Genomic DNA, 15,353 nt, shown 5'->3' on the forward strand with positions numbered 1-15,353 from the left:
GCTCTGTCATCCACAAAGTGAAAACTGCAGAACAACCACCAGAATTCGTGCTTGGAGTAAGTGTGACTGGCTATTCATGAGCTCTGAGCATCATGGAATGGTAGCAAATCACCTGCTCTGCCTCTGTCCCACCAGCTCAGTGGCCAGAGACCATGAACAATGTCTCCTCTTCTCAGCTCTGCTCTGTGAGCTGCCAGGCCCAGCGTGGACGGAGACCATGAACAACGCCTCCTCTTCTCAGCTCTGTGGGCTGCCGGGCCCAGCTGGGGACACTCTCCCAGGTTTCTCCTGGGTTGCCCGCAGCAGGTGATGAATGTCCAAGACAGTGCCTTCCTCAAGTGGCCTGGACTCCAGGAGGCAGATGTCGAAGCCACGGGCTTGGCCTTACCAGGGTGCACAGTGCTTGGGGACACCACCAGTATCCCCCTTGAAGATAGGACCAGTGTCAGGACCCGGTGGGTCTCCCACCAGAAGAGAGAGGCTGATATCACTCCAATGGAAGCCCTGTCTGGGTCAAGAGGGACTTGGTCATTTGTAGCAAGAGTGAAGCCTGGGCTTCCCTGAGAGAGACACACCCGGCTTGGGAGGGAGGTGCGGTCCCTGCCTGCTTGAGCAAATGTCCCACGACCACAGGGAAGAGGACACTGGACAGAAGACCCCAACTTTCTCCCTCACAAGAGTGGGGGTGTCCATGACCCAGGCTAGCAGCACAGGTCCCCTGGCTCCATCCCCTCCTGAATCACACCTGTCCTTCCCTTCAGCCTCCGAGACATTTCGAGACCCACATGAACTCCCGAATCCTGTGGATTACATTAGATCCAAAGGGATAGATCCTACATGAATTCCCAAAGAAACACATGCTAGATAGACAGATGGTGTATGATAGACAGATGGCATATGATAGACAGATGGTATATGACAGATGGCATATGATAGATGGCATATGATAGACAGATGGTATATGATAGATAGATTTTTTAAATGTTATATGATAGGTGGCATTTGATAGATAGATAGATAGATGGAAAAATGGCATATGATAGATGGTTACACAAACAGACAGATGGCATATAAGAGACTGATGATAAATGACATATGATATAGATTAAAAAAGGCCTAGGATACATAGATGCATAGATACTTGACATATGATAGATGAATAGGTGACTGGATGAATAGATGATATATGATAGATGGATAGGTGAGATAATAGACAGCATATGATAGATTGATGCATAGATTACATATGATAGATGACATATAATGGATGGATGGATAGGTGGATGGATGAGGGTGTGGGTAGATAGATGGGTGGATGGATAGGTGGGTGGATAGATGGGTGCCTAGATGGGTAGATGAGTGAATAGGTGGGTGGATGGATGGATGGATGGATGGCAGGTGGGTGGATGAGTGGATAGATGGATGGGTAGATGGGTGGATGGGCCATGCAGGCTGCCCATCAGTCTTTGTCTCTCATTCTCTTTTTCTGACCCAGTCTCCTGGACCACAAGGTGGCAAACAGGAAGACAAATACAACACTTCCAGAGAACAGTTATTCCTGGTATCATCACCAGGTTAGACGTCTTGAAATGATTCCCCATCCCGTTCTCCAGGAGTGCAGCGGTACCTGTCCTTCCCCAGAGTGCAGTGCCTGCCAGCCGGCTTCCTTCACTGGAGACATGGCCTCTCTCATACAGAGGGCAATTCTTCCCGTTTTGGAGATGATATGACACGGATGTGAAATTGTCCAAATGGCACCGGGACACTCACTGCCGCGGCATTGTGTCCATGCGCAGTACGTTTCTCTCATCTGGTTTTTGTACCGATGTTATGAGGTCTTGGTTTAGGGTTGGTTCTTGTTGTTGTTTTGCTCTGTTTCACCCTTAACAGATCTTCTCTGTATCTTCTAACAAACTCACTTTTGTTCAGGGTGAAAAAAGATAAAACGTAGAAGACCTCAGCGAAGGCTGAGAATGATGTGTGTGTCTCTGCACTCCTCCGACACACCCCACGTCGTGGGTCTGCAGGCTCCCATTCCTGCCACAATGAACAGAAGTCGTTCCGGGATCCAAGCAAATCCCGTGGTTTACACAAAAGTGTAAATACATCACATCTGCATAAATACAAAATGTTGAGAGATGGAAAATCTCTACTGGTAAGTAAGAATCACCCTCCAGTGTTGCTGCTGATGAGGTTAAACACTGCACTCCTCACAAGCTCGGGCAACCCTCTGTTGGTTACTTACAGGCAAAAACTGGCAGAGCACGCATCCCAGAGCCGTGGCAGGGCCATGGCAGGTGCCCTGGTTGTCGGGATCAGGCGCTGCCCAATTTTCCAAGCTGAGTCTCGGCACGGCGACGCGCACACAGTCGTCACAGGTTTGCTGTAGCCATGGTTCGGCAGAAATCACATAGAAAGGTCTCTAAGTCAGTATCCACATTTCCATTTGACAGCAATTTGTTTGGTCCACATACACGTAGAGAATTCTAGATCCAAAGCCATCAGCCATCGATTTAAGTGCCAAAGGAAGCTTTGCCCCAACACCTTAACGGAAAGGAGGCCGACTTGACTTCCGGACTTTCCTTTGTTATAAAAGTAACACAGAAAACAAAATTCTATGTTCTGATCAGGACCGCTAACACTTTGATGTATTTCTTTCCACTTATGAAACATAAAATTTGGGTTATATGATACTTTTATATCCTGTACTTTCATAAAATAAAAGTTTCCCATGTGAAAGCAATGTTATAAAATACAGTTTTTACAATCTACAGAAATATTCTATCATCTTGATGCAAAGTACTTTAAAACCAAGTCTCCATTGCTGGTTGTCAATATTTTCTCTACTTCTGTAATCATAAAAACAGCAAGGCAAGGAGCATTCTATGGAAATATCTGGGTAAATGCATGTTAAGGCCTTGAACAATGTCTAGTGCTCCTAACTACTTTTGATTGTTTTGTGGCTTACTTTTTACATCTTTAATTCTTTGACTATGATAGGAATTATTTTAGTGTATAGCATGAAATAAGAGTCTAAGTTTTTCTTATGTTCAGTGGTCCTCCTGGCACTGCCTGTTGCACGACCCTCCCTCTTCTGACTGCTTTGCCCATCATGATGTTCCACACAGTGGATTCATTGACCTCAGGACCTGCACCTTCTGCCCATCAGCCGCTGACCTGTCTGTCCATCCTCTGCTGATGCTGTGCCCTGTCCACCTCCTCCAGCATTTCCTTGGCTATTTTCATCTATGTGTTCATTGTTAAATGTTTTAATTGGATATTTTAGTTAGAAATTCAGTATACCTATGAATTATTTTTTTAAGAATTGAACTCCTTACCATATTTAGGTTTTTGCTTAAATAAATTATTATATCACCTGCAATCAGTTATATGTTTGTGTCTTCCTTATTAACAGTGGTGCCAATAACTTCTTTTTCACATTTTATGGTGTTTCTAGAAGTTCCAGAACAATGTAATAGACCAGTAAGACTCAGAGGCACCTATTTTCACTTTCATGGGTCTATGGCCAGTGTCTTGCCGTCAAGAATGATGTTCATTGGTTGAAAGAATCTTCTGTTTAGGAAAGTGTCCTTCTATTCCAACCCTGTCAAATATTTCCATCATGAAAATATTGGGAACTCTTACAAGTAATTTTAGAGCAACTGTCAAAACACCCCTATAACTTTAATCCTTTGCTCTGTTGAGAAACTGTATTCGATTAAGGGATTTCCCAATATTAACCCACATAGATAATCCGAGAGTAGGGATAGTTACTGATTCTTTTTATGTACTGCAGAGTTTCACAGACACTTCGTTGAGGGCGGTTGCATCTCGGTCTCGCAGGAGGACAGTCTGTAGCAGGTGTGTGTGTGTGTGTGCGTGCATACGTACATGCACACAGTTGTCATGTGTACACATGGGTGTGCTTATGTGCTCATATGCACGTACGTGTGTGCACTTGTGTGTGTGTGTGGTCCAAACCTCCTCTTTTATAATTGTATAGGATTATTCATTATAAACTATATAGTGTTTTATAATGTACAATAGTCATTGGATTAGGACCCACCTGAAGGACCTCATTTCCCCTTAGTCACCTTGTTAAAGGCCCTGTTGCCAAACAAGGCCACATCCTGAGGTCCCAGGAGTTAGGACAGTTCAGCCACAGCGGGACAGCACTGACTGCTCCCTCCACCACCTCGTATGCCTCTTTATCATCTGTCACAACTGGAGGTTTAAACCAGAGCTTTTCTCTTTCAATCACATCCAGTCAAACCCCCTTCATTTTGAAGGCAGGGTTTAGGGAAAGGTCCACAAACCCCAGGAACTGAACAGACCCCTCCCTCTCTGACTGCACAGGGCTCCCCTCGAGACACCGGCCACGGGACTCCCATGTTGTGAACCACTGTCCCCCTCACTCCCCCAAGGCCTGGCGATTCCCACTCACCCTGATAGCCTAAGTCCTCTCCTTCTGGAAGCTTCCCTGCCTCTTCTGCCCCCCTTGATAGCTCCTCAGGGAACATCTGAGGGGTAGCAGCCACCTCCACTGCTGTATTGGCCACATGGAGGGAACAGTCGTAGGGTGATGAGGCCTCCCCAGCCAGGCCCTTACTACTAACCTTCTCCCATCAAAATGTATGTGGTCCGGGGGTCCACACAGAACACTGCACACTGCCTCTAGTTGAGTTATTGGATATCTCACAAATGTCTTAAAAGTAACATAAACCAAGGTGAACTCCAATCTTGGAATGCTCATCCACCTGGTCTTCCTCACGTGTTCCTCACATCAGCAAACGGCAGCCTACTGGTCGCTCCATCACTGAATTCAGAAAACTGACTTATCCCGGCTTCTTCCCTGTTGACCCCCATGAATTGAGCCCCTTGGCGGGTCCTGGTGACCAGCCTTTCCTGGGGCTGCACTGATGTCTGCTGGAGGCCCGCAGGAAACCAACTAGACTCTTGGGTCTGTGGTCCTCTAGAAAGCAGTCTACACGATTTCATATTGATTAGATCCAGGGTCTGTGGTCCTCTAGAGAGCGGTCTACAGTTTCATATTGATTAGATCCAGAGTCTGTGGTCCTCTATGAGAGGGGTCTACATGGTTTCATATTGATTAGATCCAGGGCCTGCGGTGCTCTATAAGAGTAGTCTATATGATTTCATATTGATTAGATCTAGGGTCTGTGGTCCTCTATAAGAGTGGTCTACACAATTTCATACTGATTAGATCTGGGGTCTGTGGTCCTCTAGAAAGGGGTCTAGACAATTTCATACCGATTAGATCCGGGGTCTGTGGTCCTCTAAAGAGCGGTCTACCATTTCATATTGATTAGATCTAGGGTCTGTGGTCCTCTATAAGAGTGGTCTACACAATTTCATACCGATTAGATCTGGGGTCTGTGGTCCTCTAGAGAGCAGTCTACAGTTTAATATTGATTAGATCCGGGGTCTGTGGTCCTCTAGAGAGCAGTCTACAGTTTCATATTGATTAGATCCGGGGTCTGTGGTCCTCTAGAGAGCGGTCTACAGTTTCATATTGATTAGATCCAGGGCCTGCGGTGCTCTATAAGAGTAGTCTATATGATTTCATATTGATTAGATCTAGGGTCTGTGGTCCTCTATAAGAGTGGTCTACACAATTTCATACCGATTAGATCTGGGGTCTGTGGTCCTCTAGAGAGCAGTCTACAGTTTAATATTGATTAGATCCGGGGTCTGTGGTCCTCTAGAGAGCAGTCTACAGTTTCATATTGATTAGATCCGGGGTCTGTGGTCCTCTAGAGAGCGGTCTACAGTTTCATATTGATTAGATCCAGGGCCTGCGGTGCTCTATAAGAGTAGTCTATATGATTTCATATTGATTAGATCTGGGGTCTGTGGTCCTCTAGAGAGGGGTCTACATGATTTTATGTTGATTAGATCTGGAGTCTGTGGTCCTCTAGAGAGCAGTCTACAGTTTAATATTGATTAGATCCAGGGTCTGTGGTCCTCTAGAGAGCGGTCTACCGTTTCATATTGATTAGATCTAGGGTCTGTGGTGCTCTATGAGAGTAGTCTATACGATTTCATATTGATTAGATCCAGGGCCTATGGTCCTCAATGAGAGTGGTCTACACGATTTCACATTGATTAGACTCCGGGGTCTATAGTCCTCTAGAGAGGGGTCTACACGATCTCATATTGATTAGATCTAGGGTCTGTGGTCCTCTAGAGAGGGGTCTACATGATTTTATATTGATTAGATCCGGGGCCTGTGGTCCTCTATAAGAGTGGTCTACACGATTTCACATTGATTAGACTCCGGGGTCTATAGTCCTCTAGAGAGGGGTCTACACGATCTCATATTGATTAGATCTAGGGTCTGTGGTCCTCTAGAGAGGGGTCTACATGATTTTATATTGATTAGATCCAGGGCCTGTGGTCCTCTATAAGAGGGGTCTACACGATCTCATACTGATTAGATCTGGGGTCTATGGTCCTCTAGAGAGGGGTCTACATGATTTCATATTGATTAGATCCAGAGTCTGTGGTCCTCTAGAGAGGGGTCTACACAATTTCTCATTGATTAGACTCCAGGGTCTGTGGTCTTGTACGAGAGTAGTCTACACAATTTCATATTCATTAGGCTGGTGAACTCATTCACAGTCAGAGTCAAATGCCCATTTTCTACAACAAATCTAAGTTCCACAGTTACTTGCTGTCATAACTTTCTACCAATTTCCCTCCCAACATCACAATTTTTCAACAATACATTCATTAGTTCATCTATGCCAGTCTTCTGTCATTCAAATGTGTATGGTCTGGGGTTGAGACATTGCCCCCTTTGCTGGGGACACGGTGGCAAACAGTGAGTACTCAGTAAATAACTGTTGATTGAATTGGATGAATCTTCAATTTGACATAGGATTTGGGTGGGAAAATGCTTAATCTCACCCAAAATTGCATTCTCTTTTCCCTTTCTGCTGGTACCAAACACGCCTTCCTAAGTATGATGACATCTGAGTATGACACTTAGTCATGCTGTATAAAGTTTACAGAGTTATTAAATAGAAATCAATATAAAATTTTAATTTTTAACCACAGTAATTAGGAACTCTAAGTCACTAGGATATAATAATCTGTTATAAAAATGTCTCGCTTTTACTGAGACAACATTCTTTGAATTCATTTTATTGCTCACTTGCTTCCATCCTGCATTTCACAACAGGTTGGATTTGAGTCTTTTTTGAGACACTGTAGACGACATGTATCCTGTCTGAAAGTCCCTTCTTGGAGAAGCTCAGCTGTCCATAACACAACAAAGAATTAAGAAGTGGGCTGAAAATATATCTCTGAATAATTCTTCTAAAGGCCCCAAAGTTCATGTACAAAGGTCATTCATTTTACTCAGCTAGGAATGACTGACCATTTACACAGAGCCAATTGACCATTACCTAAAGTTCCATTCTTATAGCCTTTCTTGAGCTGGTTTGTCATGGCAGACTGGAAAAAGGAAATTAAGGGGGCAAGAGAAGAAATATTGATTATGTAAAGAAGTGATAACTGATGGGCTGATACTGAAGGGGGAAGAAAGTTAAAATGAAAGATAATAGGAATTTTTGTTCATGTAACAGCATCTGGAGCCCTTAGGGTGGGAGCATTCAGTGACAGGTACCTTATTCATTCTGAAGGCATCACTGTGCAACATAGCACATCTTAAAAACTTAGCTCCATCAATTAAAAAAAATAAAATATAGTCATTATACCAGAGGTAGCCAGAAAGGCACAGTGCATATACTACGGAGGTGCCCATCTATGTGGACAGTGTTCTTAAGGCTTTGCAGTTGAGTGACTGCATATCTGTTACCTGGGCACCTGCTGACTTCCCAAGGCTGCCTTACTGAAATCTCCCCACTCTAGATCTCAGCGTAGAGAAGAATTCCATCTGGCTTGATTTCGAGCTCAGCGAAACCTCAGACACTGGTTCCTACTTGCTGCTATTCTTTATTTGATAAGAAGACAATTCAGTGGGGACTCCATCCTTCCCAGGCACCCCACCCTGGACATGTGGAAAGCTTGGCCTCATCTCCCTAATGCGGTGCTTAAATTTCACTTAGAGCTCTTTCCGTTGGAACAAAAGCACTTACCAGTATTTGATGGCATTGATAATGTCGCTTTGCTGCTAAGCTGGAACTGTCACCCTATGCAGCTGGTGGGGCCCATATAAAAGGTAAAGTGAGGCGTCCCTCGTCACCGATGCAGGGCTAGCTGCCAGCGTGGCTGCGTGTTAGGCCTGAGTGCCATCGGCTGGCAGCGGAGTCTTCTTACAGTGAATCTCTTGGCTCAGGTGGGTCAGAAGGCAGGTGTGTTCCTAGAAAACATGGCCAGAATGTCGATCTGGTCTGGGAGAAACCAGGTCCCTCCACCCATGGATCAGTGCTGCCAACTCCTGCATTTACCCTAGAAACAGGCAGCACGCATCACATTAGCTTGGAAATTGGCCTTTCCTTTCTCCCTCTGCTCTGCCCTTCCTCCCTTTGACCCTGGTCCTGGTCATAGCAGCCCCAATCTTGAAATAAAGAATCATGTCCTAGGGATGTATCATACGAGCTGAACTGTGTCCTCTCCCAGAAGAGCTGATGTCCTAACCCCCAGGACTTCAGGATGTGCCCTTGCTTGGAAATTAGGTCATTTCAGAGATGTAATTAGTTAAGGCAAGGCCACCTGGAATAGAGTGGCTCCTTAATTCAATGTGATGGTGTCCCCATTAGAGAGAAAACAAGACAGAGACTCACAGAGAGGACCGCCCGTGATGGGAAGGCAGAGCTTGGACCAGTGTGTCTGCAAGTCAGAGAGGACCAGGCATCGCCGGCAATGCCAGGAACCAGGAAGAGGCAAGCAGGATAATCCCGGAGACTTATGGGATCACAGTCCTACCCACACCGTGGTTTTGGGCTGCAGCCTCCAGAGCCGTGGGACAGTAGAGGTCCATTGTTTTAAGCTGCCGGGTTTGTGGCCCTTTGTCACCACAGTCCTTAAGAAACTGATTTCTTGGGCAACTGGCTGCGGCTTGTGTCTGTGATGAAAAAAGCTGAGCCCTCCACACGAGGTCAGGTGTACCCTGGAAAACTCAAGAATGGGGCATTGTTTACTGACTTTTTGGAATTAGAAGTGTAACCCACTCTCCCTCCAGTTTAAGCCACACCCTAGCTGTCTACTGGAGGCTGGCCAAGGCACCTACTCCCACCCTGAGCACTCCTCTCTGGGGGTCTTGGACACAGGAGGAGGGCACAGTCTCCTGAAGCTCATGGCTCCAGACAAAGCAGACCATCCCTGAGCCTGGCCCACGTCTCACAGAGCTCCCCTATTCCTCTTTCCCTCCCTCCCCGTCTCTCTTTCCCAGGAACACAGGTACAAATGTGAGAGCCTTTTCAAGGCTGGATCGCTACGAAAACTATCTTCACGAAATGCTCTAGAGGCACGCCTCTACCTTTCGAGACAATATTTGCAAAGATTCAGAAGGTTGCTGTAGTTAATAAAAACATGTTTTACTTTACTAATCAAATTTGAGTTTGCAAAATCTTGCTTCGTTTAAGATTTAAAACCTTAATCTTAAGTTTGATTTGCTTAAATGTGAATTTTGATTTGTTTAAACGTGCTAATCAGTTAAATTTTGAGGTGAGATTAACAAATTAGTAATTAGAAAGAAATTTTCTATTCTGTTACTGAATGTTAAACTCACACAAAATGTTTCATCTTCCAGACCTAGTGCAATGAAGAAATGGCGAAAATACTGTTACATATTTCCTGGGAACAGAAATACATGACTGGATGTTTTCCAAATATTCAAAGCCTCTCAGTCACGAAGGGAACCGGCCTATGCTGACAGCATTTGGAACAAGCTGCAGGTGGGTAATATAAATATAAGCAGGCGGATATCACCAGGACACTCCACATCCCGACTGTGTCAACCTGACCCAAAGCTGGGAAGAGAGCTCTCTCAAACCCCTACCAGCTTCCACATTTATTTTTAAGAAAGGTCAGCATGAAATGTTCTCAGAGATTTTTATTAGGCAAATAATTGGATTTTGTCATACAGAAGCCTTATTGTGTTGGGGTGAGAGGATGCCTGACTCACAACACAAAAATTCAAAATTGTTGGTAAGTGGGTTCTTGTTGGCCTCAATTTGCAAATGTTCCCTGAGGGGATGCTCGGATCAGAGTGGGCGCCTTGAGCATCCTGCCAGCAGCTATTTGGGCCCAGGCGCCATCGGTCCAGCCCGGCCAGGCCTCAGGGGACTGCAGATTCCCTTCTCATGGTCCACCTAGCTACCTTGTTTTTTTGTGTTTTAGACTGAGTCTTGCTCTATCACCCAGGCTGGAGTGCAGTGATGCAACCTCCGCCTCCCGGGTTCAAGTGATTCCCCTGCCTCAGCCTCCCGAGTAGCTGGAATTACAGGCACCCTCCACCATGCCCAGCTAATTTTTGTATTTGTAGTAGGGATGGGGTTTCACCATGTTGGCCAGGCTGGTCCCAAACTCCTCACCTCAAGTGATCCACCTGCCTTGGCCTCCCAAAGTGCTGGGATTACAGGCGTGAGCCACTGCGCCCGGCCCCTTGTTTTTCAAATTCTGCTAAAACACAGTTCATGGGGTGGTGTCATGTTACTTGCCTGTCACCCAGCAAAAACATCCCACAAATGACAAGGAAGAAAACTCTTGTTATCAAAGGAATGGCAAAGAAATAATAATTCTGACCTTTGCAAATTGTTGAGGAAATAACTCATGATTTTTCACATTACTGGATTCTTAGTGCTATGCAGTGAGAAAGGTTTGTGAAAATTCCAGCCATCAGGAATGACTTCAGGACCTGCTCCATCTCACAACAGACGAGCTCCTACAGCCTGCTTGTTAGGGATGCATGAGAGGAACATGTTTCCTTCATATGTTTCTCCTTGTAGCATGGCCTTCAGTGGTGAATGCCGGGAACTGTGTTTGGAAAGACTTTAAGTTGTTTTGATGTCGTCTTTTGAGAATGAAAGGGTGAAATTTTCTCCCAGGAGCCACCAGACCTGACCCAGCCCCCACGTGGAGGGTCTGGCACAGTCCCACCCTCGTCCCTCCTCCGTCCTCCAGTCCTCCCCCTCCTTCCTTCACATGTCCTCCTTCCTGCAGAGATCAGCCCTGGCCGAGGAATGGCAGCCTCTGCCATTCACACTTCCTTCCACCCCTGGGGCAAGGGTGCCACCTGCCCACGGGCTGCCTCCGCCTGGCTAGAACCTGCCCACAGCCCAGGGGGCGACCATCAGGCAAAACCCTCAGACAGCCCCATCACTGTCTACGAACTCATCTTCAAGTCTTCAAAATGCTCCCCTCTCTACTAACCCCACCCCCCCCTTTTTTTTTTTTTTTTTGAGACAAGGTCTTGCTCTTGAGGAGAGCAAAAGGTCACCTGGTGAGCATCAAGCAGGCCATCCAGAGACAGCACTCCTTATCTCCTTATCTGAGAAATTCAGAAGCCATTGGGCTTCCCTATTATCTAAAGTCGGCATCTGGTTTCAGGCCTCTTTCCAAGAATTCATGGGTAACTAGGATTTCTATGCATCTCTGGAATGCATGCACGTTGAAATGCACTGGGCAACCCTTGCTGACTCAGGGCACAAAAACATCCACAGATGTAGTCATTTATCATGACCTCCATGGCTAGTGCGGCCCAAATTATCCTCAACTCCTGCTTTAAGGTCCGCAAATGCCCCTAAGAAACATCTACCGCTGCACACTCTGTCCCCTCACTGAGACGCTCACTGCTCTCCTCTGCAGCGTTCTTTCTCCTAAAACTTTCCTTTTTCAAACCTACGCCGTTGTCTGTAAATTCTTCTTATTACCTACCACCCGCGAGCTGACCATTTTTCTGATGCTGGGGCTCTGACACCTCTCCTGGCAGCTCTGTTGTCCAGCCTGGAGTGTAGTGACGCCTCAGCCTCCTGAGTAGCTGGGACTACAGGCGTGAGCCACCACGCCCTGCTAATTTGTGTGCGTGTGGTTTTTTTTTTTTTTGTAGAGACGGGGTCTCACCATGTTTCCCAGGCTAGTCTCAAACTCCTGGGCTCAAGCAATCCACCTACCTCGGCCTCCCAAGTGCTGAGATTACAGGCATGAGCCTCCGCACCCAGCCAATTCCTCCCTCCCTAACACTTATTTACAGGGACACACACCCTTGGTAGCTAAAAGTACATCCTACTCCCACTTTTCTAATAGGCTTTATTTATTTATTTATTTATTTTGAGTAGTTTTAGGTTCACAGAAAAAATTGTGCAGAAAGTACAGAGTTCCCATGTACCCACCTCCACACCCCAATTTCCCTTATCTTGACATCCTGTGTGGCCCTAGCACAGCTGTCCTCACTGGTGAGCTGACGTTGGGACTCGGTTGCTGACTGAAGTCCTCGGTGCACACTGGGGCTCAGTCTCCATGTGTGCATCCCTGGGTTCCAACAAACATGCAGTGGCACGTCTCTACCATGATCATGTCATATTCAAGAGTTCCACCGCCCTAAATTCCTCTCTTCTCCACCTGTTTATCCTTTCCTCTCCCCAAGTCCCTGGCAACCACAGATCTTTTCCCCATTTCCATGTTTCTGCTTTTTCTAGAATGTCACGTCCTTGGAATCACGCTGTTGGAAGCATTTTCAGGCCGGCTTCCTTCACGGAGCGGGCCCTGCCTGGAAGGCTCCTCCACACCTGCCCGTGCTCCGTGGCTCAGCCCCTTCCGCACCCCCTTTCGTGTCCCCTTCCGCTGCTGCACAGCACCCCCTTGTTTGGGGGTCCTACGATTGATTCATTCACTTCCTGAAGGGCATCATGGTTGCTTGCAAGCTTGGCAATAATGCATAAAGCTGCTATAAACAGACACATGAAAGTTTTTCTGGATCTAAGTGTTCATTTCCTTTGGGCAAATACCAAGCAGTGTGATTGCTGGATCCTACGGTCAGAGCATGTTTAGTCTCCTGAGATGTTGCCAAACTGTCTTCCAAAGTGGCTATGCCATTTTGCATTCCCACCAGCAATGAGTGAGAGTTCCTGTAGCTGCCCTTTAAAAAGTAAGACACCAAAAACAAAGAAAAGAAAATATCTTCACAACTGTTCCAATGAAGAGAAAAATCACGTGGTGATGTGTGGCAGCCAAGGCCAGAGTCAGGAACATGGATTTCAGGTGGGTGTGGTCCGAAGACAAAGCTGATGCTCAGAGAAGGGCAATGGGGAGCCTTTTAAAGCCACAAAATACAACACACCTGGGGCCAAATTTTACTGCAGAAGCTCTCGCGGTGGAGAAACTGACACAGGTGATTTGGGGCAAGTTACTCAAGAAGCTGCTAGAGACCAGATGATTGACAGTGAGAAGCTGCGCCTCTCCCGGCGGCAGCAGTTGTGAAGAGCCAGGCTTCTGGCTCCTGGTCCTAAAGCTCTGCTCCGTTTGCAGCCAGAAATCGAACACAGGGAAACCCGCCTTGTTTCCAAGAGTTAAAGCATTTACTCTTCAGCAAGGCTGTTTTCATTCTTTTTGTTAATTCTTATTATACAAATAACTATTCGTTTTTAAAATCAACAAGCAAAAAATAAAATAAAAAACAAACCTGGACATCTTACTCCTTTTGATGTATTTTAATGTATTTCCCGCCAGATATTTTTCTCTGTAAATATTAAAACATGATTTTTACGAATTGTCTTCCTTGTCTTCTCCATTAAAATTTGAAGTGATATCCTTGTCCTCCTTCTCTTTCGCTTCCCCAGACATAAAAGTTTTTGTCTTTTTCTAAGGAGAAAGAAGCATTAAACTCCCAATCCGAACAGTCAAGAGCCACTTGCTGTTTTATTATGCAAATGTCACATAAGACGTCCCCTCACGCCAGGGAACTGCATCTCCAGGTGGGTGGCAGCACAGCAGCACCAGCAGCTGTTATTCTAGCACCTTCTGGACACATGAGGATTGACGCATCGTGTGTCCTGTAAGTTAGACCAGGCAGGGCCACTGCTGCCAAGTCGTTGTGGCACTGAAGAGGCTCCCGATTTAAATCCCAAATCACTCTCTCCATCACGTCGCTGCTGCTATGTGTGATAACTCTGCATACACTGATGCACTTACGTACTGGGCATCAGCAATACCTGGCATTTCACCACCCTTTTCACAAAGCAACCTCGTCATTCTCACATGCAGGTCATTTTGTGACAATGCAGAGATTAAAGAGATCTACAAGGGAAGGAGGCAACGCTGAGATGTGACTCAAAGATGAGATCACAACCAGCTCCAAACAGCGGGCGGGCTGTCATCTGGGGCTACGTGGAGGACTGAGTCCACTCCGTCCCGTCTCCACAGAGGACAGGACCTGATGCAACGACTGAGCGAGGGCCCCAGGGAGATCACGGACCAAGAGTGGGCTCACTCCCTGGGTGAAAGGTGTGACGAAGAGGCTGCTTCCAGACGACCAGGGCAGGTGAATATGGAAGTCGTCACCCGTCTGCTACCAGCTTATAAATAAACACAAAAAGCAAAAATCACCCAGGGCAGATACACAACTTCCAGGCACCACATCAGGCCCATCTTAGTTTCTGGCTCCTGCTAGTCTGTGACCTCCTGACTCAGCCCTCCAGCTCTTTGCCACCCAGTTGTCCTTATTGTGCAAGTGTGTGGATGGCATGAACCACCTTCATTCCTTCTAGAGCGCAGAAGGAAGAGGAGGAGAAGGGAATTAAATCCACGCAGGAGCTACTTCCCCTAAGGCAAGGTGCCAGGTTTCCTGAATGTGACTGAATGGAGTGGGAGGGCTCTACCTGAGCTGCTGTATTTGATCAAGGCCCTGATACATGAATTATTCATTCCACCAAGAACGCTCCAGTGCCAGCAGCTCTTGGAGGTGCTTGGGTTTTAGCAGTAAACAAAATAGATTAAAAAAAATCTGCCGTGCTGGCACTTAAATTCTAACCGGGGGAGGCTGTGGAAATGAACGGCTAAATAGTATCACATACTGGAAGATCAGCAAGGAAGGAAAACCAGCCTCCAACATATGAGGCCTGGGGCAGGGGAAGGAAGGGGAAGGAGAAATCCAAACCAGGACGGTAGAGAAGTGCCCTGAGCCGCGATGCTGGGCGGCTTGGAACCTGGTTCCCAAGAGCCTCAGAACACAGCCAAGGCTGGGTTCCGGGCGCTCAGCCTCAGGGGTCAGGAGTGACGCCCTCTCTCCCTCTCTTTGCTCTCTCTCAACCCCAGCATGCCTGGGGCCTCTGTACTTGCTGCTCCTCAATTTGGGATCCCGACTTCGCCCCAAATATCCGAGAGGCCTCCTCCCTGGCTCCTAAAGGTGTCTGCCCAAATGTCACCCT

This window comes from Macaca nemestrina, chromosome 5, assembly GCF_043159975.1.
Source record: "Macaca nemestrina isolate mMacNem1 chromosome 5, mMacNem.hap1, whole genome shotgun sequence".
In the NCBI taxonomy this organism is placed as follows: Eukaryota; Metazoa; Chordata; class Mammalia; order Primates; family Cercopithecidae; genus Macaca; species Macaca nemestrina.